Source organism: Myiozetetes cayanensis, unplaced genomic scaffold, assembly GCF_022539395.1.
Source record: "Myiozetetes cayanensis isolate MyiCay16 unplaced genomic scaffold, myiCay2020 scf2-11, whole genome shotgun sequence".
Lineage (NCBI taxonomy): Eukaryota > Metazoa > Chordata > Aves > Passeriformes > Tyrannidae > Myiozetetes > Myiozetetes cayanensis.
This window is the reverse complement of record NW_026087411.1, coordinates 53,784,625-53,808,311: the sequence shown is the minus strand read 5'-3', so window position 1 is coordinate 53,808,311 and position 23,687 is coordinate 53,784,625. Positions and strand designations below refer to the sequence as shown.

Genomic DNA, 23,687 nt, shown 5'->3' with positions numbered 1-23,687 from the left:
GCAGAGGAAAGTAGGATCCACAAGTATTTTATCTCACTTTGCTTTGAAAGCATAGCTCTTCTCCAATGCAAAACCCAGCAGCAAGTTATGTTTCTGCAGTAGAGAAAATTTAGGTATTAATTTTAAAAAAACAGCTCATAAACAGTAGCTTTCATACTGTAATGTCAATATTTAACTCATCATTTTTATCTCCTAACTGTTTCCATTAAGTTATATAAAGTGTGTTAAGCCACAGTTGGACAACCAGAAAAATATTTGCTTGTTCGCATGCATCTTTCATTGGGGTGTCTCTTTTGTTGACAGAAAGAAGTCATGCACAGCCAAATGTACCAATACTTCAGCGAGCTCTTCAGTATTTTATGTTTATTCAAAACATAAATATGTTTTGAATAGCTCGAGTTTCAATAGTTCAAGGCTCCAGAGCAGAGTATCTGAAGGTAAGGATAAAAGGGGCCTGGGAAGGGAAGGAAAACAAAGAAGGAAAATTGAAGTGAGTACACACTATTTCTAAGTTATTATCTTAAAAAACCACAACAAAACAAAACAAAAAAGGACTCACAGTCTGCTTTTGGAAGATTCTGACTGCCCTAACATCTTAAGGAAAGAAATATAAGCTGAAGAGTCTTTGAAAAGATTTCAGGACTTTTCAGCAGCACCAGATTTCCTTCCTGTCAAACCTGCACAAGGTCAAAGGAAACTGTAGTTTTCCCGCCCTTTACAGTCTAAGAAGGAAAAAATGTACACCAGTATCCATGAAGACAGAAGAAGTTTTAAAAGTGCCAGTCACAATTGTTTCAGCACAAGCTGACAGCAGATGATCCCACCAGCTATCAAATGGTGACTGTGGAAGTAACCATCAAGGTTACTACTGAAAACTACATTACAAAATTGGCATATTAAGTAATATAGTTACTATATTACAAGGCTAAATACTATAGAGTTAGAAGCCGGTAAAATGATACAATTTGTTGTTTATTTAGTCCAACTAATAAAGTAACATAAATTATTAAATAATTCTATCCAAAAGGAAAAAAATACTTAACAAAACTAAATACTTGATTCCTAAAAAGCCTGAAGATAACTGGTTTGGAGGTAAAAGGGTTTTTTTCCATTAAAAACGGGCTAATTCTGTAGGGAGAAAATGTAATTTTGACCTGAATAGGTACCGGTTTTCCTCTTCTTTCACTCATATCTTCTAATTATCTTTGGTTTATTCACCTTCCATTATAGCATAAGTCATTGACATTAACACATTTCTTGCATATTACAGAGCAATACAAAATTAATTTGGAGGATGTGATTGTAAATAAATACCAATAGGCTAAATAATGGATGTAAAAATGCTCTTTATTCCAAGAAAAATGAGGAAAGAGTGGAGAGGAAAAAGAAGTTAGAAGATGCTTGATTTTGGTTCTGTTTGTTCTTAAATGTTTTTTTCTCCACAATATTCATCCTTGTGTAATTCTAGAAGCTCTTTCCCTACTTGGGGACAGCTGCATGGCCTGTGCAAGACAGTCAGTCCCGTTAATCAGAGATGTAAAAGATCTGTAACCTCAGCATAGCTGCCCAGAAACAAATATGTAGCAAAGGTGTAATGCCAGGCACTGTGATGTTAACTGCCAGCCCATTAATACAGACACTGTAATGTTAGTTATGTGCATCTATATATCATTAAGCAAATAAAACTGACAAAAATTATTTGTTGGCATATTGAGAGAAGTGAAGCTTGTATTAGTGGCTGTTCAGCAGATATTTATGGTGAGTATTGACAAAATTTATCTCATTGCAATACTCTGACAAACTTAAAACCATCTCCTCCCCAAATTACACTCTCCGAGAAGTGAAAATAAAAAGGAGTAGTAGCTGATCAACATTTCTGATGTGCTGAATGACCCTCCTGGGTCCTTGGAATAGCTGAGAAGACAATATATGTACACTGCATATGCTTTTTAAAGTGCAAGATCTTTTTCATGTATAGTTCTTCTATGAAAAATAAAGGAAATATTTGTATGATTTCTAGAATTATTATATATACTGCACTCCCAATTCTTCATGCTACACCAACAGATTAAATGGTAGTTTAATTAAAAAGTGGTTAGAAGTAATATCCAATAAACAAATTTTAAAATGCCTTCAAGAAAATGTTTTTCAAGAAAAACACCAAAGGTCTTTAAGTAAGCTGTTAGAAGCCATTAATTGTGAGTTGCCAAATTTATACACATTCTCCAAAAGGCAGAGGCCTGAAGACATGAAATACAGTAGATTGTTAAAAACCCTACCTATGGAAGAAGTCAGGTAAATAGTTACGCTGTTCACAGGGAAAAGAAGCTAGAAAGAATAAAACAGATTCAGTCTCAAACCTAAGGATATTTGAGACACCAGAACCTGCCAAAACATGCGAGACAGAACACCCAATTTATTGTTGTTGTGTTTTGGTTTGGTTTTGAAACCCTTTCTTTAACAACTATATACTTTTCATGAATAAATAATATTTCCACTTGTAGAAGAATTGATGCAAGTCCCTTTAATCAGTTGCTGGTCAAACAAGCTCACGGGAAATTTCTGAGTCAAATAATGCTAGATCTGTTATGCTTATATGGCAGGGAAGCAAACCAGAAAAATAACTGAAGGCTAAACTTCACAGTACAAAGTTTTCAGCTTTGTCAATAAGACAAGCAGAAGGTATCTCTGCTCCCATAGCTCTGATCATTTCTTTCTTGACCCCAGCACAGAACACTATGCCCCTCACTTAAGCCAGAAGGATCACTCAAGGGGCTACAGTCTGAACTACATCAGAGAAATGATCCAAATAAAAATTTTAGAAATGAAGATTCGTAACAGCTTAATCAATATATATGTGGTTTGCTAGATCCAGCCACACTCTTGTGACAAACCATACCCTCTGGCCTCTCCTAACGCAAGGCACCAGCACTCTTTCAATTGTGCACTTCAGGAAGCTCATCTTGCCAAAAAACTTACCCTCTAAAAACAGCAACTGATTTTAAGAGAGCTTCCCTTAGTGAACTCACCATGCATATGCAACAACACTATTGCCAATGCAAGGAAGGGGTTGGGAGGTGTGGCAGGAGATTTCAATCAGTTTGAACTGTGCCCAAAACCTTTTGCTCTTTTATTTTAAGTTGATTCAATGCCTGACACAGCCCCAGTGCTGTCCCACATTCAGCTCTACTGGCAAATTGGAAAAAGTGGAGCTGTACAACACAAATGAGAAACAGAAGGGACAAGTACTTGCATCTAGTATTGTCACCTGAAGGCTACTGATGACAAAGTTTGGGTACAGAATATTTCTGGACTGAGGGATTTGTCCTCAGAAGAGAGAGAAGCAAAGTTTTTTTCTTGAGAATGAATTTGAGATGGCTACCAAAATGTCCTGGAGCCAAAGCTATCCAAACCCCATGAAAATATGCCTCATTTTCAAATTAACTGAAGTGAGCAGAAATACTTCAGACAGATTCTGAAAGGCCTATTTCAGAAAATAAAACATACAATTATCATATACTAGCCTTTTAAACAAATTAGAGGTTCACACCACTGAAACACATCCAAAAACTCTGGAGATTCAAAGAAATGAGAAGTGAGCCCAAGAAATTCCTTTCACTTTAAGTGTCAATCTTCTCCCTCAAGAAAAGGCTGCAATCCTCATAGCACAGAGAACACTTAGACAATGTATACTTCACCAGGCACTTCCTTAAAAAGTGGCAACAACTGTGTCTCTCTAATGACATGCAAAGATCTTCAAGGGAGGGAGCCCAAGCTTTCACCATCTCTTTTCCATTGAACTGACTGCACTGACCTTGCCTGTAATTACAGAGCAATTTCTTCCCCGTAGGAACATTCTGCAGCCTGCAAACATCCCTCGAGCCTGCAGCAGTTCCAGCTAGTTCCTAATTATCTCCAATATCTACCCACAGGTTCTTTGAATACTTTCTTACGAACATACACTGAAGTTCTGGTATGCTCCTCCAAAATTCCAATACACCATTGTATGTGATACGGGCGCTGCCACACAGGGAAAGAAACAATAAAACGAAAAAGGAGGGGGAGATGAAGGGAGAAAACAACAGAAATCACCAGTTTTTAAAATTCTAAAGAGTCTCATAAACAATAATTACTTCTGTTGGACAGCAAGACACATTTAAGTCAGAAACCTCATAATCGCTGAGAAGCAGTTTGAGTGCAGCGTGTTGCAGCAGGGAAGGACGCTGCATCAGACTGCAGGGAGGGAGCTCCTGGTGATGCCTCCAAGCTGCACCACAGGTGGGAAGAGGACTGCAGGTATGAGCTACCCACCGTGCAGTCCTGTGCTCACCACAGGCTGCTTGCCTAGAACTGTGAAGCAAGGCACTTCTCACAATGACCTTCAGTGGGCTGGAGATATGTGTGTATATGTATTTTTCTTTAAATATAAAAAGACAAGAGTTGCATTTTGCAAAGAACTTGGGTTTCTCAGTCTTTGGCTTTGGGATCAAGAACTTAACTCTAGTCCTGACTGTCCCTCAAATGTGCCACAGCTGAAGATCTCAGTCTGCGTTCAGGACCTGCACTCACCTCACAACCACTGCTTAGAGGTCTAGATGCAGTGCAGGGATACTCCTGCCCTTGCAATAAAGAAATGCAAAGCTAAAGAACAGCTTCATCTCCTCCCCATACCTGTTGTCCCCTTTTGCTTCAAGTTACGTGTTTTTTTGGTCAAGGTTCTGGAAGGTTGTGCCAAGGTCTCTGGGCTAAATGAGGCATGCAATATAATGGAAACATATCAAGGAGTGGTCACTTCAGAGGCAACCTTAATAAGAGAGAATCACTGCAAAAGCCTTTGTAAAAGCCAAGGGCTTTATATGGAATGCCTGGAGCACAGCAAAGACGGAAATGTACAGATATGAGTTGTTTCACTACCACGACTCAGAAGGCACAAGATCAGCTGCATACACGTGCCTTGTTAGGTAAATGATGTTTCCAATCTGCTCTGTCTGCAATAACATGCCACGTGTTGACTGGCCACCTGTCCAGACAAAAGCAAGGAGGCCAGCAAGACACGGGTGTCCTCTAGGCACAGTCATGTTCTGGTGGGTGAGCTGAAGGCAGGAAGGCAGATCTGCATCTAGGCAAATTCACAGAGCAGTCTTGTGTCCAAGCAGTATTACTTTGTAGAGGTCTTCACAATTCTGATTCTCTCTTCATATGAAATACCTAGGTAGATAAAATGCAAAATTCTGAAGTGGGGATAAGAAACAGCAGTTACGCTGTAGTCGCCAACAACTCAATCCTTCCTCATGCATGACTGTGACACTACTATCTTTCTAGTAAGAAGTCTGTAATAGGTAAAAATTGCCAACTACAGAGGTATTCGGTGGAAGGATGGCTATCAATGACTGTGGTTTCTGTTTTCTTAAGCATGAAAAATAAATATGTGTTACAATGATCATAGGAGAAAATGAATGAATAGAAAAAGAATTTCACAAACACTAGAAAAGTACATTCAAGGAGAAATAGGAGACAACTACCAGGCTAGTGCTTGCTTCTAACTTTAATCTCTACAAAGTTATGAAAATGTTCTTCCATTGAACAAATATTCAGGTTTCATCAAGAAAGTAAGCAAATGCTGCACATTTCCGTGGGGATTTTTTATGTCAAAGTAATATTCTCATAACTCGCTAGCTAGGTGCTATAATTTTATTCCTTTTTTTTCCCCCAGGAAGTTATATAAGTGCAGCAACTGCTAAACTACTTGGACCCAATTATTTCTCTTCCTCAATAGAAAACTCTCAATGCCTTTTTCAATACCTCTTTACCTAACCTATGCTTATTATTAGATTTAATTTCTTTTTAAAGCTCAGATTTAGAATCCACCAACAGGAGAATCAAAAGGGAAGATTCATCATCACAGTTAAACCTGTATCTTTTAGATATATACTCACACAGAGCTAATTCATTCATATATAATCAAAGCTAAAGATATGTATGACTAAACAGGAGGAAGAAACATTCTTTCTTTGGATTTTCTTCTTTCCCATTGCCAAGTTTCACCTTACTGCCTTTTCCAAGGAGCATGTGGATCTTCAGGTGAAGATTGTAAACTCTTCAAAACAGCCATAGAAAATACTGATTTGGCTGAAGAATGTCAGCTTCGTAACGTTTTCTACTTCATTTTGAAAACTTGGATTTGGGGAAGTAATATGATTGCATTTAGTAGATGCTGTGCTACTTAGCAGACAGCTTCTGCTAAACCTGACAAATATAGGTCATAGTCCTCCAATCATGCTTTGCTCAAGCACACTTTGCCTTTCCTAGACAGAAGTAACAATAAGAAGATAAAAGCAATCTGAGGTCATTTCACAAATAACATAATTTTGACCTAAAATTTTATGGCTATCTTACATAGTCACTCATTTCCTTCTATGCCTAAAATTACTACATATTTAGATAAACTTGTTTCAGTAAAATATTTTATTAAATAAGTACTTCACAAAGTACCTCCAGAGGCACAAAAGATATTTACCATATTATGAGCTACTTCGGTATGTCTATGTGAAGGGGTGAAAAAGCAGAACAGTTAAGAGAAAAGAAACAACATATAATCCACCTTGATGATTCCCTTTGTAAAACTCAACACCTGTACTGAAGGTTCCTCTTCTGTACTAAAAAAGCCTGCTCGCAAACTATTCAAGGAAAATTCTACTGCTTTTTCTGGTAAGCAGCTTGGCAAGGTAACATCATAATCTTGCAGTGTCAGTCGTCCCCTTGAGCTTGCAAAGTCTATTAAAACAAATTACATGAAAACATCTTTTTCAGGATTTCAATTCAGTAGCTTAAGAGGATCAGTATATTCCAGTTTCTTCTTAGATTCAATGAACATAAGACAGTATAGTACTTCAGTGTCTAAGGCTGCACTGACACCTTAATACTTTCTCCATTAACTGTGTATTATGCAGAAGCCACATAATAGGTGTTACTATGAGAAAACTATATGCTTTCTTGTTACCTTTATTAACTAGATTGTATGAAATCAATAGTCCAGCATCTGCTTGAAACAGAAATTACGTTTGATCTGTAGCAGATGGATGCACACAACAAACATTACTTAAAGAAAAAAAGTAAAAATACACTATTTCATAAAGCTGATAAAAGGCTTCTGAAATGAAATAACTGAAGAATATTTTTTAAGAAATTCTACAAAAATAAGTAAAATTATATATTACTTTTCACTTACTCTTCTACTGAATGACAGCATGAAACAAAGACAGATGATTAATATACAAAAATTACAATGTCAGAATACAAAAATTCTATTCCTAACTAGTAAAAGAATTAAATACCTAAATTAATATGGGAAAATCTATTACTCAGTGACTATAAAACCTCAAATAATACCTGACACAGATGCTGATTTAATTGAATTGTCAACCTACCAACTCAATATTGGGCTTCTTGATGTAAGATATAAAACAAAAAAAAATCTATTATACTTCATCTATAATCCAAAGATTATCTGTTTGCCTGAAATCAGCCTATTTCTTTATAAAAAGATACAAAGCAAGACATGACATGTAAATATACTGCCTTGTTTCTAACTGTAGATCACCATACCACAGTTGTTTTACTGTCACTGCTATTTCTCCTTACATCTATATTGTAATGTATTTCTCTTGTACAAGGGGCTGTGTAATGCTTGTGTCTCTGGAATGGAATATGGAAAGTTGCTAGGATTACCCAGGAGAAAAAAAAAAAGAATAACCCACTCATTGCATTCCCAGGATGAGCAATTCTGTGCATTAATAAAACTACAAAGCCAGTGTAAGGAGGTGCCATAAACTGTTCCAAGCATGTTAAATAACTGTAACATAGAATTGAATGGATAAATGTTCCACAATACGCTTGCAAAAAGCAAACCCCTAAAGACAATTATCATACAGGAACAAATAATTTTACAAATAACCACACCTGAGAGATATGTAATATGCCAGTTTTATCTTCCAGCTACTCCCTACACTGTCAATCCTACAGTAATCCTTCCAAAATCTATCACTAAGAATGGGAATAAAAAAGCGTTTTACTGATAAATAACCACAAACTCCATAAAACAGATATTGCATCCTTTTCTGTCCATCCCTACTGGACACGAAGTCCTTAAGCAACTGAACTGCAAAAGATCTCAGACATACATGACATTTAAGGGACCTACTAACAAAACCAGGTTTTCTTCCCCTTGCTCTAGAGAGTGACCAAAGTATAGCACTAGGTTTAAGAATTCTCTAGAACTTCTTTCCTGTTTCCATCCATGTAGAGGGAGATATTCTACCCTTGGTACTCCAAGACAGCTACACATCATCTGCAAAGTCTTTCTGGTCTGTTGAATTATCTTGCATATTTTTGGGGTGGGTTTTTTTTTGGTTATTTTTACTGAGTAAGTAGGTAAGAAATACTATTTGCAAGATTTATGGACTTTCCCCTCCCTTCAGGGGTAAAATGTCTATAAAATAATAAAATATCCAACCCATATGATTTCTTTTTATCTGCTTAACTACAGTTAGCAACTGAAGCAAAGTACTTTCTGAAATCTTGTAACCAGTGTAAGCAAAAAAGGCTGGAAAGCTATATTATGTTGATTAAAGCTAAAGAAACTAGAGCTCACATCCAAAAAATAATTAAATTGGTATTTCAGTTGACTGAAAGTAGTCAAAAGGCTTCTTATAAATATAACTCACAAGCTTTATTTTGCACTTGTATGTTTACCAATTTTCATTTGAGACGAAGAAATTCATCTCACAGAAGGCAATATAAAGCATAAAATAAAGCAAGACAGCGCTAGATTCTTGACAGACACATTAGAGCAATGCAGAGCTACAGGGACCTGATTACAGCCTATCTTCTGCTAGGCAGTCAGTCTCCTGCTGGGATGGGGAGGACATATGCTGGGATGTTCTACAATAAAGCAGTGTTTGTTTCTTATATAGAGCCTTACAGATGTCACAGGATTATTCCCTCCCAATGCTTCAACGTTTTATCAAAATTTTTAAGCAGAGCATAGCAAGGCACTTACTGTTTAATAACATTACCCCATGCAATGTGTTCTGTGATTCTTGGATCTGTTGCTCTCCTTGCAAGAGCCAAAAGCCAAAGCACAAAGCAACTGCATTGGGTTGATAAGGAATGCCCTTTATTGCTGCTTCTCAGAACAGTACCCAGATCATCAAGAGTTCTAACAGACTAAAAGCAAACTCAAGTCTATCTTCTGGAATTTCACATGCAGATGCAGACAAAAATCAGGTGCATGCAGGTCATTTGCTCTGTTCAACACTTGTTATTGCTTTTTTGCTCAGAAGCAGAGCTACAAATAACTGACACCTTATCAATTTTCAAATGAAGCATCTATAATTACATTGCTATGACCTACGGAAACACTACGGGGTTTCTCATAGCGACCTTCAATAAGTCAAACACATAGCCCTGCTCTCACCACAAAATTACTAATACCAAGGGAGCTTCACTCCTCAACAGAAGAGTCGATATGTGACTGGCAGTTACCACTGTCAGTGGTAATCCAACAGCTTTATCCAAGCATTGTCTCTTGAGAAATAAAGCTTTATGGAAAAAGTAGTAGTACATTCAGTATACAGTAAGGTAGGATTGCTTCTGTAAGATCTTTCTCACCACTTGCGATGTTTTGAATGCCAAACTACAAAGTCTTTTTAGCAACTGTGTCAGATACATAAGTATGATTCCTTCCTAAAGGTACAGGCCTGCAAGATAAGTGTTCAAAGCAGCCTTTGCCGTAGAAAGACTTCTTAATCTCTACCACCCCAATGGCCCACTCCAGTTTCCCTTCCTAGATTTGGTTGGCCCTCATCCCCCTTTTCATTGCTGGGTGCCTGTCTGACTCCTGTCCTTGGGCAGACTCAGTTTCTTAAAACATCAGAAAATAAATATTTTTTAAAAAGCGAGAAATACTCTGTGGCCTTAGGGAGCTGGATTAAAACACTGATGGGTCAGATGAGTGTTGGGGCTGAAGTTAAGGAGCAGACACAAGACTTAGGTGCAGGGAGTCATTTCAGAAACAGAAAGTTGTTAACTCAGCTCAGCTGCACCACAGAACTTCTTCCAGAGGACAGAGCTGAAGCACCTTTCTTAATACTGAAGGGAAAGATAGCATTGAAATATGAAGGTAGAATTTACCATTACTGGCTTCCAGTCTATGCTATGATCCTATCACCACCAAGTGTAGCTCATCTGGTATTTTCCTGTCAATTTCTATCTTGCTTCAAAACTTTTCTGTCCACTTCTATCTTTCATTCGGAAAAAAAAAAAAAAAAAAGAGTGGTTAAATGTTCCTTCTCATTTTCTGGACCAGATGTTCTCCAAACTGCCATCTGTGTCCAACTGACACACTGTATCTGCATACATCACACAGCAAGTACACAAGGTACTCTGAAGTGTTATAAGATCCAGTCTAGAACAAGAAATACCACTGACAACAGTCCAAAATCCAGTGTGAACAATGTTGCTGGGGAATAACAAAACAAAACAAACAAATAAAACCACAAACAAACACCCCCACCCCCAGTATTTTAAAGGATTGCATTTCAGGATCATCTTCCAAACTCACAACTGTATAAAGTTACTTTCAAAGGAAACTAGAATTCCATTTACAGAAATGCAAGTTTTACAAGATTTAGAGAATGTTACTAATAAAACTACACTAGATTTTTGGACTCATGTGCCTCTATTAATCATGTTTTTCACTGAAAATTAAACTATTTATTTTAAATAAAATGAAGAATTATCATTAGTTTGTGAACTGAGCTGACCTTCTAGATGCTGCATCACTTCATCAGTAGAAACAGCTGATCTCAACATCACATTTCAGTTTTATTATATTGTGTAAGAAGAAAACAACCCTTTTCAGCTTCTCCTTGAAAAAAAAATGACATAAACTACACTGAAATAAACACAGAATTTTTCATCTATGTCTACTGAAGAAAATCTGTTGCAGGCTGATCTGCCCCTTCAGCAAACTGAATCCAACTATTTACTCAACAACTTCCCTCACTTTAGTGGTCTAATGCACTTTTAAAACTTCAGTGAAAACATTTAAGATATACATACCCAGATTATTTATCAGCAAAGCTATTTTACTTAAATTTGACGACTTACACTAAAGGCTAAATTTACTGCAATAGACGAAGAAAAAAAATTACACTTAAAAGTAGTATCTTCTAATATCCATTTATAGCCATCCTGTAAGTGCTCTCCAACATATCATAGTAAAAAAAGGCTTCTGGCAATGGTATTTTCAGAAAGATTTCTCCTCCATTATGGACCCATGATTTTGCTGGTCCACCACAATGCAAAAAGATCCCAAATCTCAGTTTAAAAGCTGATAATGAAGATAATACCAAGCTAATAAGGCAAATTCTAATGTAAATTGCATGAGGTGCAGGCACACATTCTCTTCTAATCATTCAGCAGTAGACTGGCAACAGTCTCTACCAAGTATAGCAGGAGAAGACACAGCAAACGGACAAGGTCAGACTTCAACATATTTTGTTCGCTTTACAGACAAAAAAAGCAGACAAAAAATAGATGTATTAGTTTTAATTATTTAAAACTTCAGGAAAATATAGAGTCTTCATAATTCTAATCTCAACATCCATAAGATTTCAGACGGATGAATATGGCATGAACAATGCATATGTCCAGCTCATAATAGAGGCACTATGCAGAAATCAGTATTTCTACTTCCTCTTATTCAAAGCCACCTACATATGCACATGTGACAAGAAAAATTGCAATGGTTATCTGCCAAATCCCGCAGAGTCATTTGGCAGCAGCGGGTCAATCTTTCGAAGCTGGTTCCAACCTGACCAGTGACTGATCTGCTCCCTTCCAGCTGAGACATCAGGTCACGACAAACATTATCCCAGTCATGCAGCTAACGGCAGAGCTGGAGGGAATCCCTCTAAGAGAAAAGCAGAGACACAAGGAGCAAGTTTCCTTCTGGGAAAATGGAATGAACCAAGGCCATATTGAGAAGAGGCAGGTGGTTCACAGGGTAAGAAGAGCACTAGATCAACATGTGGAATTCACGTAGTTTTATTTTGAAACCATGATGCTAAAGCTCTTGGGCAAAAGGCCCAAATCAGACTTCAGGCATGGTATTAATTTCCAGGACTGAGTAAACAGGTCAAGAGCGTTACATACATACTAGAGTGTCATCTGCCATCTTGTACAAGGGATGCTTAATTAGCTTAGTAAAGATACAGGGTTTGGGGGGGAGGGAGGTGGCAGAATCTGTATCCTTCAGACTAGTAACAGCATTTGTATGACACACTCAAAAAAAAAAATAAAAAAAGGAAACAAAGCCAGAGCTATTGAAGCATTTTTTTATTAGCATGCCAATTAAATGCTAAATTATTTGACATCAGAAATTACATGTTCATAAAATCCACTGTGCAAGACAATCCTGTCTCAATAAGTTAGGAGCATTATTAAAAAAAATGTGCAATCAGCAATTAAGCAAAACAGAGATAAAATGCTGATGAAAAAATTAGGAGGGCAGTGATTCCCTTCAAATTATTCCCATAAAGACACAACTGATAGAAATATACAATATGTGTCTGCCTTAAAAATTAATGCAGATTGCAAACTCCTGAGAGAAGAGAGTGTTATCCTCATGATGGACTCTTTACAGACATATTTTTGGCTACTACTGTAATTACATAACATGACAGGGGCTGGGGGAACAGAAAGGACATGGAAAAATACCTCCTTGATAACCACTACACCTGTCTCAACCCAAAAGCTGTGTACCTTTGCTTCATTTTTGTTTCTGTGTGACAGAAATGTGACAAAAACACTAGAAAGCAGGAAGCAATCTTTTCAGCTGATCAAGGCATAGGTTCAGCAAAATACGTCTTTATATTCTCAAGCTACAAACACACTATGATACCCTGCTGATTGTGGGTATAACCACAAAGAGTCAAGGCATCTGACCCAAGGATGTTATGACTATGCTATATACAATCAGTTGCTATGATACTAAGGATCTAACAAGCCCCTGACAATAAACAATACTATCCTAGCTGAGAAAGCAAGCTGCTGCATGGCAGCATTTTCAGGCTTTTCACTGACATCATGCTAAGAAAGAGGCAATTGTCCCAAGACAGATTTTGACTTATAACCAGCATGAGGGAATGCCTTATTTACAATCAGTAAAGATTTTGAATCTAGAGGAAAAAGAGAAAAAGAAATCGAACACAGACTACACAAACCTACCCGAAAAAATTTAAACTTTTGTCCACTTTGTTTATAAACACCAGAATAATTCTGCAGAAGATACTCCATGTGAATGGGTACTAGGGAAAATAACTCACAACTTGAAATATCGCATTTATTAAGCCTTTGATCCTTCAAATAGTAGAGTATAGGACACCTCTATATTAAGTCTGACAATCTTAACATAAGAAAAGAGACTATAGGTTTCAGAGTAGTAGCCATTTTTTGTTTAAATAGTGTTTTGACCAGAGTTCTGGGCATGAAATTTTCCAAAATAGCGAACAAAAGTCTGTCAGTTCACAGCAAGAGTGCTGCAAAGTGCACTAGATAGCCTAATGCTGCAAACAAGCTCCACGCTTCTATGAATCCAGCATCTCTCACAACTCTTCCCTCCCTGTTATCACTTATTCATACTTTGAAATACCCAGCAAGAAAAGCTTGAAAGAGAAGGCCTGAGTACTATGGTACAGGCCACCTAACAAACATCAGAGTTTAGAGAGCAAAAACCTTAACAGTCTCACTATGAGGAACTGTGCACAGTATCAATCACACAGCCACAGGAGCCTGTCCTGAAAGAAAAACTCAAAAATGCAGAGGGAAAAGAGAAGAAACATGACAGTGCTATCATCCTTTGATGAACTGAAATCCCTGAGAGACCCCTGAATTCATTCAGCTACTCAAAGAAGGCAAGTAAACCTGTGAAGACAAAGTATAAGCCCTTCAAAAAGTAGAAAGAAAAAAAGATAGGTGAACAAGACACGTTACAAAGAGAGGTGGCAAGTAGCTCAAGATGAGACACCCAGGGAGCTTCACACCATGATTTGAGAAACCTAGTGAAGAAAATTATTACAAAAGAACTCAATTTTATTCACTGCATTTTTCATGGCATGTTTCATTTGTTTGGTTTAATTTCTAAATAAATATTTGCACCAGAACACTGATAAGCCTCAAAACAAGGACCTTCTTGAGTTTTCTTACCCCACTCTGTGACCTAAGAAATTTTATATTCACCTTTTTATCTGGAAGTACAATCCTCTTCTTCACCGGGTCTCTACCTACATCCAGATGCAAGAAACAACAGTCCTATTAACAGTTAGCTGTTAACTGCACAGTACCAGCAGTTAACTGTTAACTATAAACAGTCAACAGTTTGTGAGAGCAAACTTCATACCTGCATCATGAATTTAAGTCTCACTTTCTCAGGAAAGAACACTTCTTTAGTTTAGCGTAAGCTTCACCCAGCTTCACAAAGACAGTGCTGCGTGGAAGTTTAGGCCACATAACCTTAATGTTTAGTTTTCATCTTAACATCAACATAGATAAACTGTATTTGGTATATTATATATTACATTGTTCAAAAATAAATCTGGGGCATCATAGTTGAGTTAATTATTAAAGAACTAAGGAAAAATGTTATAGGAATTAGTAATCTGTCCTCCAGAAACAATCCCAAGTAGGTAGGGTAAGGCTTTCCAACAAAAGAGCAGCCCTGCCTTATTTGTACTGCTTCAGTAAACAAAAACATTGCTGTGAAAATGAAAACTCCCACAACCTTACATAAATATCTGCAGCCAAAAAGCATCTCTATGGATAAAGCTGAATACTCTGCAGATGTATTTTCTAAGACACAGGGGAGAAAGAAATGCACTAACCTTTTCATCACAAATACAAGCCTTACCAATGAATGAATGATAAAGACTTCTCATTGTTAACTCCCAAAAATCCCAACACACCATACCCTAAGCTAGTGACACTGTGGACTCTTTTCATGATTCCCTATCTGGTACAAGGATATGGAGGAATCCTTCAATACAAGAGGGCTTTAGTGGATGTGTTCAAATACATGCCCTATGTGGATACCTCATCCAGGCATGCACTTCTGTCATTCTTACAATTTTGAAGCATTGTAACCTTAGCATCATTTTTGTGTCTGGTGGTTTACAACATTAAGTGACAAGCCAAGAGTTCACAATGTCAAGAATCACCTAGAACACAAGGAAATAAAGAGTTGCATACCAGCATTTACAGTTTAGCCTGTCCTGTTTCAGTCTCCTCTCTTCCTGCAATATTTTTGGTTTAACCGGTACTTAGCCTAATCATTTTCATTTGAGTGAACATTTGACTCAATTCCAACTACACTATTTCTTTTAACATGAGCCTGGAATTTTGAACCTTTTATCCAATGTCCTAGGAGTGCTTTACTAGCCTCAGTGATCCTACAAGAAGTAGGAAAATAGCATTATTCTCATTATACTGTTAAGTAAAAGACAATTAAGCATCTCAAAGCAATACAGAAGCTTATGGTAGAATTGAGAGAGGAGTACAGAAGTTCTGACTCCCAGTCTGCTGTTGTAATCATCAACTAATGCACAACAAAAATAAAATCAAAATTTTACTGTTACTTTAGACTGACACACTTTGGTTTTGTTTTTTTTAAATCACCATTACATCAGAACAGTCACCTACATGGGGTTGCACTTGCCTTTTAAATTGCTGTACTTTGATGGTAGCAGCCTCCTACAGCCTACTTCACCTTTCCAACCACAAGACCCACCAGAGTAAACACCAAACAAGCAGAGGCAGAACTTCAAACACATTAGGAATTACTGGAATACCTGGGGTTATCTGAAGATAAGCATAGCTTCCCTTACAGAAATGATTCTGAAATCTGATCCAGAGGATGCACTCATTTATCTATTACAAATGACTGGAAAAGAAGTCAAAATTCATTAGGATGTCTCAAATGAAGGTAAAACTCTCGATCATTAAAATTAAGTAAAACCAAGACAGAAACCTTTTCCAAAAATAGATCTTGCCGTGCAGCCAAGTATGCCTGCATGCAATTGTTATTTGTTTTTAAATTGGGGCAATTTTTCAGGTAGATTTTTAGATAAGCTAACCAAACAAGGTGCTTTAAAACTAAACAAACAAAAAACCACACCCAAACAAGATTTCTCAACTGATGACATTTGTCAAAACTATGACTACGCAGCCAGAGGAAAATCAGTATGATCCAAAACCTCACAATGTATCTGTCCCATTACATCTTCCTTAAAGATGATGGACAACTAGTAGCAGATCTACTCCTCAAGACACTAGAAAAATCCTATTGTTATTTCCCATGTAAAGGTCATTTGATCGTTTTAGGAGAATTTTCATTACAGCAAATGGTGGCTAATTCTTGGTTTCCCCGTGAATCCTTGAACGACAAGGATGGACACAAACTCAAATCCAAATCAGGGATCCAAGTTTTCCTAGTATTTCTGAAGCTTCGATGAGCAATGCTGTTTTAAAATTCAGAATCACAGAATATCCTGAGTTGGAAGGGACCCACAAGGATCACCACATCCAACTCTTAACTGCAAGAGCTTGTTCTGGCACCACAGCACTGGACAATTATATCATAAATATTTTCTCTTCAAACCACCTGGAAGCTTCCTCACACCAGAAATACTTAAAGCAAACTCCAAAGGGAGAAGGGGAAGACAATTAACTATCCAACTGTTGGAATATAACCTCTCTATGACAGGGACAAAAGACTACTGTCACTTCCCATGGAAATAGGAGGATATCTTTTGTGAGATCTTTCAGCATTACTGGTCACTTTTAGCCCAGAACAACTACTATTCAGGTCATCTGTTTTCTGTATTAATAATGACTGCAAAACCCACCAACACAGTACTGAAAATGAAACTGTATGATAAGAATTTTCCATATAATCTTCCTCATCTCCCAAGCTACATCATCACTATCTAATCAGTGTTCTGTCATTTAAATCCTTGGAAGAGAGAGCAACTTCCAATTCCTTTGTTAATAAAAATAAGTACTAGTTTGGTTTTGGGTTTTTTTCCCATTATTAACTTCTTGTCCATAACAACTAAGAAAGCAAAGTCCTCTATAACTCCTTAATAGGATTTAGAAGACACCATGGAAAAGTCACTGAAGCCAGACTCTAAAATCCTTCCTTTAAAAAGTCAGCGTGAATCGTACCTCTAAGAGTCAACATGGTTATTAAATTCTCATACTGTTTCATGTCAGCCTTGTCCGTGTGGTTTCACCATCTCTCTGTCATTCAGGTATTGGATATTTATCCATTGGATATGGGTATTTTTTGACTGAACGTGTTTCCCTAACAAGGACAGTCAGCAATTTGCTACTAGAACATAGGTAATATGCAGTTCTTGTGAACTACTTATATTATGTGGATGAAATGTGTCTGTACATATAATCTTTGCTCTGTTTCCCTTATGTCCTCTCTCCATGTCCATTTCCTCTGTAGAAGAGCAGAGTAGCATCTTGCTAATAAGACTTGCAGCATGTAAGCTGAGGCATTTTCCAGGAGGTGCTGTCAATGCATTTACCCAGCATGAGCCCCTGATGCCTCTGGGAGGAAGGACTAATACTGTACAGGCATCATACTCCCAGCACTAGTACAGAGCTCAAATTATACTTTTTTTATACACTACACTTTCCTCAATCTTATTACAGCTCCAGTGAGCAGACTTTCAAATTCAAAAATTCTTTTTGCAACACTGGGAGATAACTTATATTGGATTTAATACATGTTCCACAGGGTTATTCTGCTGGTATAAAGGAAGAGAATGACTCCTCAGTGGCCTGGCAAAACCTGGTAGGAATCCACCTCTGGATGGTCTGCAACTCAGAGGAAGAGGACTCAACCACTTAATCTTGTGATTTGTATTTGCTTTTAATAGAACCCTGTTGATGAATGAAAGTTTGTTTTTGTTGAGAGAAACAGACTAATTCCTGCTCATAGTGGTCTATTACAGTTCCCACTAAGATGATATAGGTATCCTTAGAAGAACCATGTCCCTTCCTCCACTGCTCTAATCTTTTTTTAATCTTTTCTATGTCTTTATCTTTACTTTGGAAAAACATCACACGCTTCCAAAGTGCATACCTGTAACAAGAGTTGGTTTAATTTTATCACTTGATTATTCATGCAAGATAGCAGATTTCCACTGCATAGCTTCCCATGTCATTATAAAATTCAAATAAATTTTTTTTTTTTTAAATCTCTCCTAGAATCAACCACTTTCACTGTTTCAGTTAATTGAATTAATAAACAGCTAATGGACAATGGAAGCTGTGGTCCCATTTTCTGTTCTGACAAATTTAAAAGGAAAAAAAAATATATCATATATATGCCATAAAGGATCCTTTGCCTTAGGCATCATTAAACATCATTAAAGATCTGCTAACAAACCCTAATATTTAAGAGAAGGAAGTAGGAATTCAATAAGCTCATATCAGACTGCAAAAGCACTCAAAAGACTCCAGAGCAATCCACGTCTGGAAATGTACATCAAATCCATTTGATTTATATCATTGTTTCTTCACATTAAGTGAAGAATCACAGATTAGGTCAAAGTTTGAGTACTGACCATAGGAAAGAGCCATTTCATTAACATGCTGTTCTGTTTCCAAATTATTCAGGAATGTTTTACTTTTTTCTTGAATGACCGTATGACAAATACTGATATGTGTCCTCTGCTACTCAGTTACAAAAAGTTCACACCAAAATCTCAATCAAAACTTCCTTTATTCTTGTAAAAAATTACAAACTTGGCAATTACTTGGCCAGCTTTTTATAGGTAGAATTCATATACAGATATGAACATCATGGTCTTTACAAAAAGACACATTGCTAAGAGCAAAACTGGCTATAAGCAGTTCTCAGGTTCCATGTTAAGATAAATGCAAGGCGTAAACATACTGGACTTTACTAGAAGTGAGATTTTATGAAGACTTCTTCTGTATTTCTCAGTGAACAAGAGTTTGTACACAGGGCCTCACTTTCCATATGTACACATCAAGAACTCATCTTTATCCATTACAGTTTCATATAGAATTTTACAAATTAAAAACAACTGGGTTTTACACCATACAAAATGAAAGGAGTGGAAGATTGTAACTCTTAAGCTGGCAACAGTCTAACTAAAAATGGACACTTTAGACTTCTGTCATTCTTGTGTCACAGGATGCAGCAGATGCTAAAGCTATCACAGGTTCAAAAAAAAGATGCTGAAATTCATAACTATTACAACCCATGTGATTAACTACCAAACCATCTGCCCAGAGACCCCTAAACTGCGTCCTGTTAGAAAGAAATCAGTGATATTTCCCTTCAGACACTCAGCTATTTGCACACCCTATATTACTCTTTCCCAGGCATCTGCTATCATTCACTGTTAAAAACAATACTAATGTAGAAACACCTCTGGTCTGAGCTGATATACCATTCTTAGGTCCATATTTTTGTGCCTGGGAAAAAGGAAGGTACAATATCTAAAGCTGGTTCAACACCTACACTGTTCAAGTCCCTCATTTCCAAACACTATGTAGGGCACTTGTATGGCAGCCAAGATATTTATATAGTAACAGTTCTTAATATACTTACATGACTCGTTAGAGCTGGGAAAGACACCACAAATATATAACTCTTCCTTCTTCTCCCTTAGCTGAATTCACTCCCCCTTAAAAGTTTTACTTAACACTTAAAATAGCTTTATGGGTAACATTTTTTATATTTTTATACATTAACTACTATCCACACCTCCTATGATCTACAAGACAGGATTTATGGCAGTCAATCTCCCTTCTGGGTATTTTATTCGGATTTTAGACAGGTAGATCTCTAGGGTTGTGTTTTATTTTTTTAGGTATTTACAAGTGAAAGGATTTCCTAAAAGTCATCCCACCTTTCCATAAGAATAGAGAGATCTGTTCTTTATATAGCACAGGTAGCAATAACATTGCTACTAATGCTTGGATGCCCAACAAACCAGGGTTCCCACTGTACTAAATACTGCACCCAAAAGAGAATAAAAGTGAGAGTGCTTTCTCCCTCTCACAACTTAAGAATTTTGTCTTTCTACAACTAAAGAGCCTCCTGTGGACTGTGATCCATCACGATCACAGCAGGCAGTCAACCTCTGCTTTTTACAATAACTTTATTTGCTACTTATCTTCAAAAATACTGCTCTTCCATCATAGTCTTACTATACGTGCAGAAAGATTCTCTTTTTCATATTGTGTCCAACATTTATGGCTCCTTTCTATGATTTTGTCTGCTTAAATGGCACCAGGTACCACTGGTAAAGTATTTGCACTAGTTTTCTTTAAATGGCTATGTGAATGGATCTGACCTTCTCTGAAATTTTACATTGCGATTACTGTCCAAACTAGTGAAACAATAGATATATGAAGACTTTATTTAGAAAGTATTTAAGCTGCAAGATATTTGCTTCAACAAGTATTTAGTGAAAAGACTGTCTTCAAAGGAGAGGAATCTATTCCACCTCACATACAAAGCAGAAGAACTGATAGGATGGATTGATATGAGTATTGAGAAATGCTAGATCTTTATATTCTAACGGGAGAATCATTCTTCAAGTAAATGTTTTGCAAAAACTAGTTTGCACTAGACAAAGATGTTGGAGACTGTTCACACCCAGGGTACTAGGAAAGTGTATGCCTACCAGCTGGGTCTGCTAGCTCTCAAACTATGCAGAAAGCAACAAAGGACCTCCACACTACACAAACAGCTCAGCTTTCCAGTGGGAGATTCCCCAGATCAGCTTTGATATAGCTATCAATGATATGGAATGTAGCTGAGTAATACTAAGGTCTTTCATAGCTATCAGCACAAAGTGAAAACTATTATCATAGACCATTTAAAACATACTGAAGTATTGAAGTACTGTAAAATTATGTAAACAACAGTATTAGTTAAAAATGACACAACATGGAAATAATGGATCAAATACAAAATAATGGATCAAAACAAAGAGTCACATAAAAACAATGAACACAGCAATAGGCAGTTTCTTGAAACTGGACTTCTCAAAACATTTCCTCTTGGACCTTTTTCCAAATAACATGAAACCATGCAAATCTAACTGAAATCTAGATGCTAGCCTGACTACAAGCAGGCATTGTTTCTACAGAGATCCAACTCAAATAACTGACTACACCTATAAAAATTCTAACAAACAATTCATTACAGTAGGTAAGTCTTTGTTTCCTTAGTAGTTCCCAAATTATAATTCTTCCCTTATCAAACCTTTTATACATTTCCTAACTTGTATTTTATTCCCAAAAAGCAATGATTTAATGTATTGTCTTGGACTTAAAAAAAGACTTTTTCTTCTATTTTGCAAAATATCAACTGAGTAGAAGACCTCAAGACCTAAACTAAACTATTTATATGCACCAATAATGTAATTAGTAATAATCACCTACACACCCCAACTAATAGAGGTAGTTGGAAAACACCATGTACTTCACACCTCTAGCATCAGAAGTTTGTTCTGCTACCAGATGCATTACAAAAATGGAACACTGATCGTGACTGGAACTGGTGGTTCCAGTCAAACAAATGAAATGTAAGATTCTGTACTATTTCTACCAGCTCTACATGGTGGAGATGAAGGAAAACAAAGAAGATATGAGGATGCTGGCCACGTAACCTCACTCACTCACACACACTTTTCTTCCTGATAGATATGAAAAGACAGAAATACTAACTCTCTTAGCAGTCAAGCTCACTGGTAACTGAACTAGAGATGTGCACCATTACTACTTCCATCACCTTAACAGGAACTGTCCTGAATCATTTTCTAACTCATCAATGAATTTGGTTAAGCCTTCAGCAAAGTCTCTTTTAATACTAAGAAGAGAAGACTGTTATACGTAAAGCACAGGCTTAGCTTCCAACACTGGCATGGAAGGTACAGTATGAAATTACCTCAGTCTTCGTTAAATGAAACAAAAATGCTGCAACAGAAAACTGTACAAAACAGGCGAGTTTGAGGGGGTTTAGTGTAAAAAAAAGATTAAATAAAAAAAATCTGATTTTATTATTAGACCTTTTTATAGAGTTACTTATAGCAACCACAGGCAGACAATGATCTCTTTATGAGCACTAGATAAGATGATAATAATTACCCTAAGATAAGAAGAGAATAATTACACTGAATTCTTTTGCAAGGTGCTTTGAGACCTAATAATGAAAAGCACTGCTAAAAGCTGTATATTGTAAGTATGCTTAATAATTACATAAAACAAGTACAACTTTTTCTAGAGGCTAGTTATAAACAAAACTGATTTTATCTGAAAGTTCAGATGAATCAGTCTTTTTTTCTGATAAAAAGGAATCAGGTGCACTACAACAGCTTTCTTGGTGCAAGCTTATAATAGAACCATTTAATGCTATTCATAGCCTTACTGAAGGAAATATATTGGATATTTTAAACAGCCCATCATGAGCTCAGTATGGTTCAACACGAGTAGCGTTTTCATAGAATAATGAAACGTATTAAGGGTTTTACAATAAACATCTGTTGACTAGGTGAGAATTCCACAGTTGTTACAAGTGATGTACAAAAAAAATACTCCACATCATTCTATGAAAATCATTCATAACAGTTACAGTTGTCAGTTTTCTAAGCTATTTTTAATCTTATAAATATCTATCTATAATCTTATAAATATCTATCTTTACACACACACCAACCCACTATGTCTTTTCAGACCCCAAGAAACTATAATGACCTTCTTATAAAATTCCACCGGGGGCGTGGGGGAATATGCAGTTTTTTGAAATAGCTCTACTTTGCTTGACATTCACATTGCCTGTGAAAAATGAGGCCCACTTGTGCAAAAGTTCCTTATAAGATCAATCAGGTTAGGAACTACTGCCATGAAGCTATTTCTTGAATTAGGATTGCAGGATCAAGTTGATAGCTAGCATCCCCAGGAATGCTTTTGCTATTGTGGAAACATCTGTGATGGTATGATCGAAATTATTTTATCAGAAGTCTTGATGAATGAGAAAACAAGTTAACCCTTTAAGCGTAAGTATAAATAGTTAAATGTTAGTGGTTCATGTAATCATCTTCAAAGCTGTCAATACTATATTTATGGTAAAGCACTTGCTATTTTGACACAGCTCTTCCTATACTTAATGTTATTAAACAGTTATTTTTAGTGTTTAGTGTTAGACTTACATTTTGCAAATTATTTGTAAAAACAGATGTTAAAACCAATTTTTTTATTTACAGCTTCCATATGTGTAAAAAACATCCATTGCAATAATCCCTTACCTATTCAAAACACAGGATGTTGCTCATGTATCAGTAATCCTTGGACAGGCAAATTTAATACAGGCAAAATGAAACTACCTATGACAATAACATGACTGCAATTATATTTTTTAAAGAAAAAAACTTTTCTATGAAGAGGCCTTTGCCTTATTCTTTTTTGAAAACAGGTATATCTAAGTCATGGAAGAAAAAGGACTCTTAAATACTAAAACATCACATTTGACTCAGGCACTCCCTTAACCTCAAACTGCTGGAGGCCTGGCTGTTTTC

General features: G+C 36.6%; 1 protein-coding gene across 3 annotated transcripts in view; it reads right to left on the bottom strand.

Moving 5' to 3' along the window:
* The window catches only part of TULP4 (TUB like protein 4), a 153,656-nt gene that overhangs the window by 128,539 nt on the left and 1,430 nt on the right, over positions 1–23,687 (bottom strand). The gene's annotated exons all lie outside the window — the stretch shown is intronic.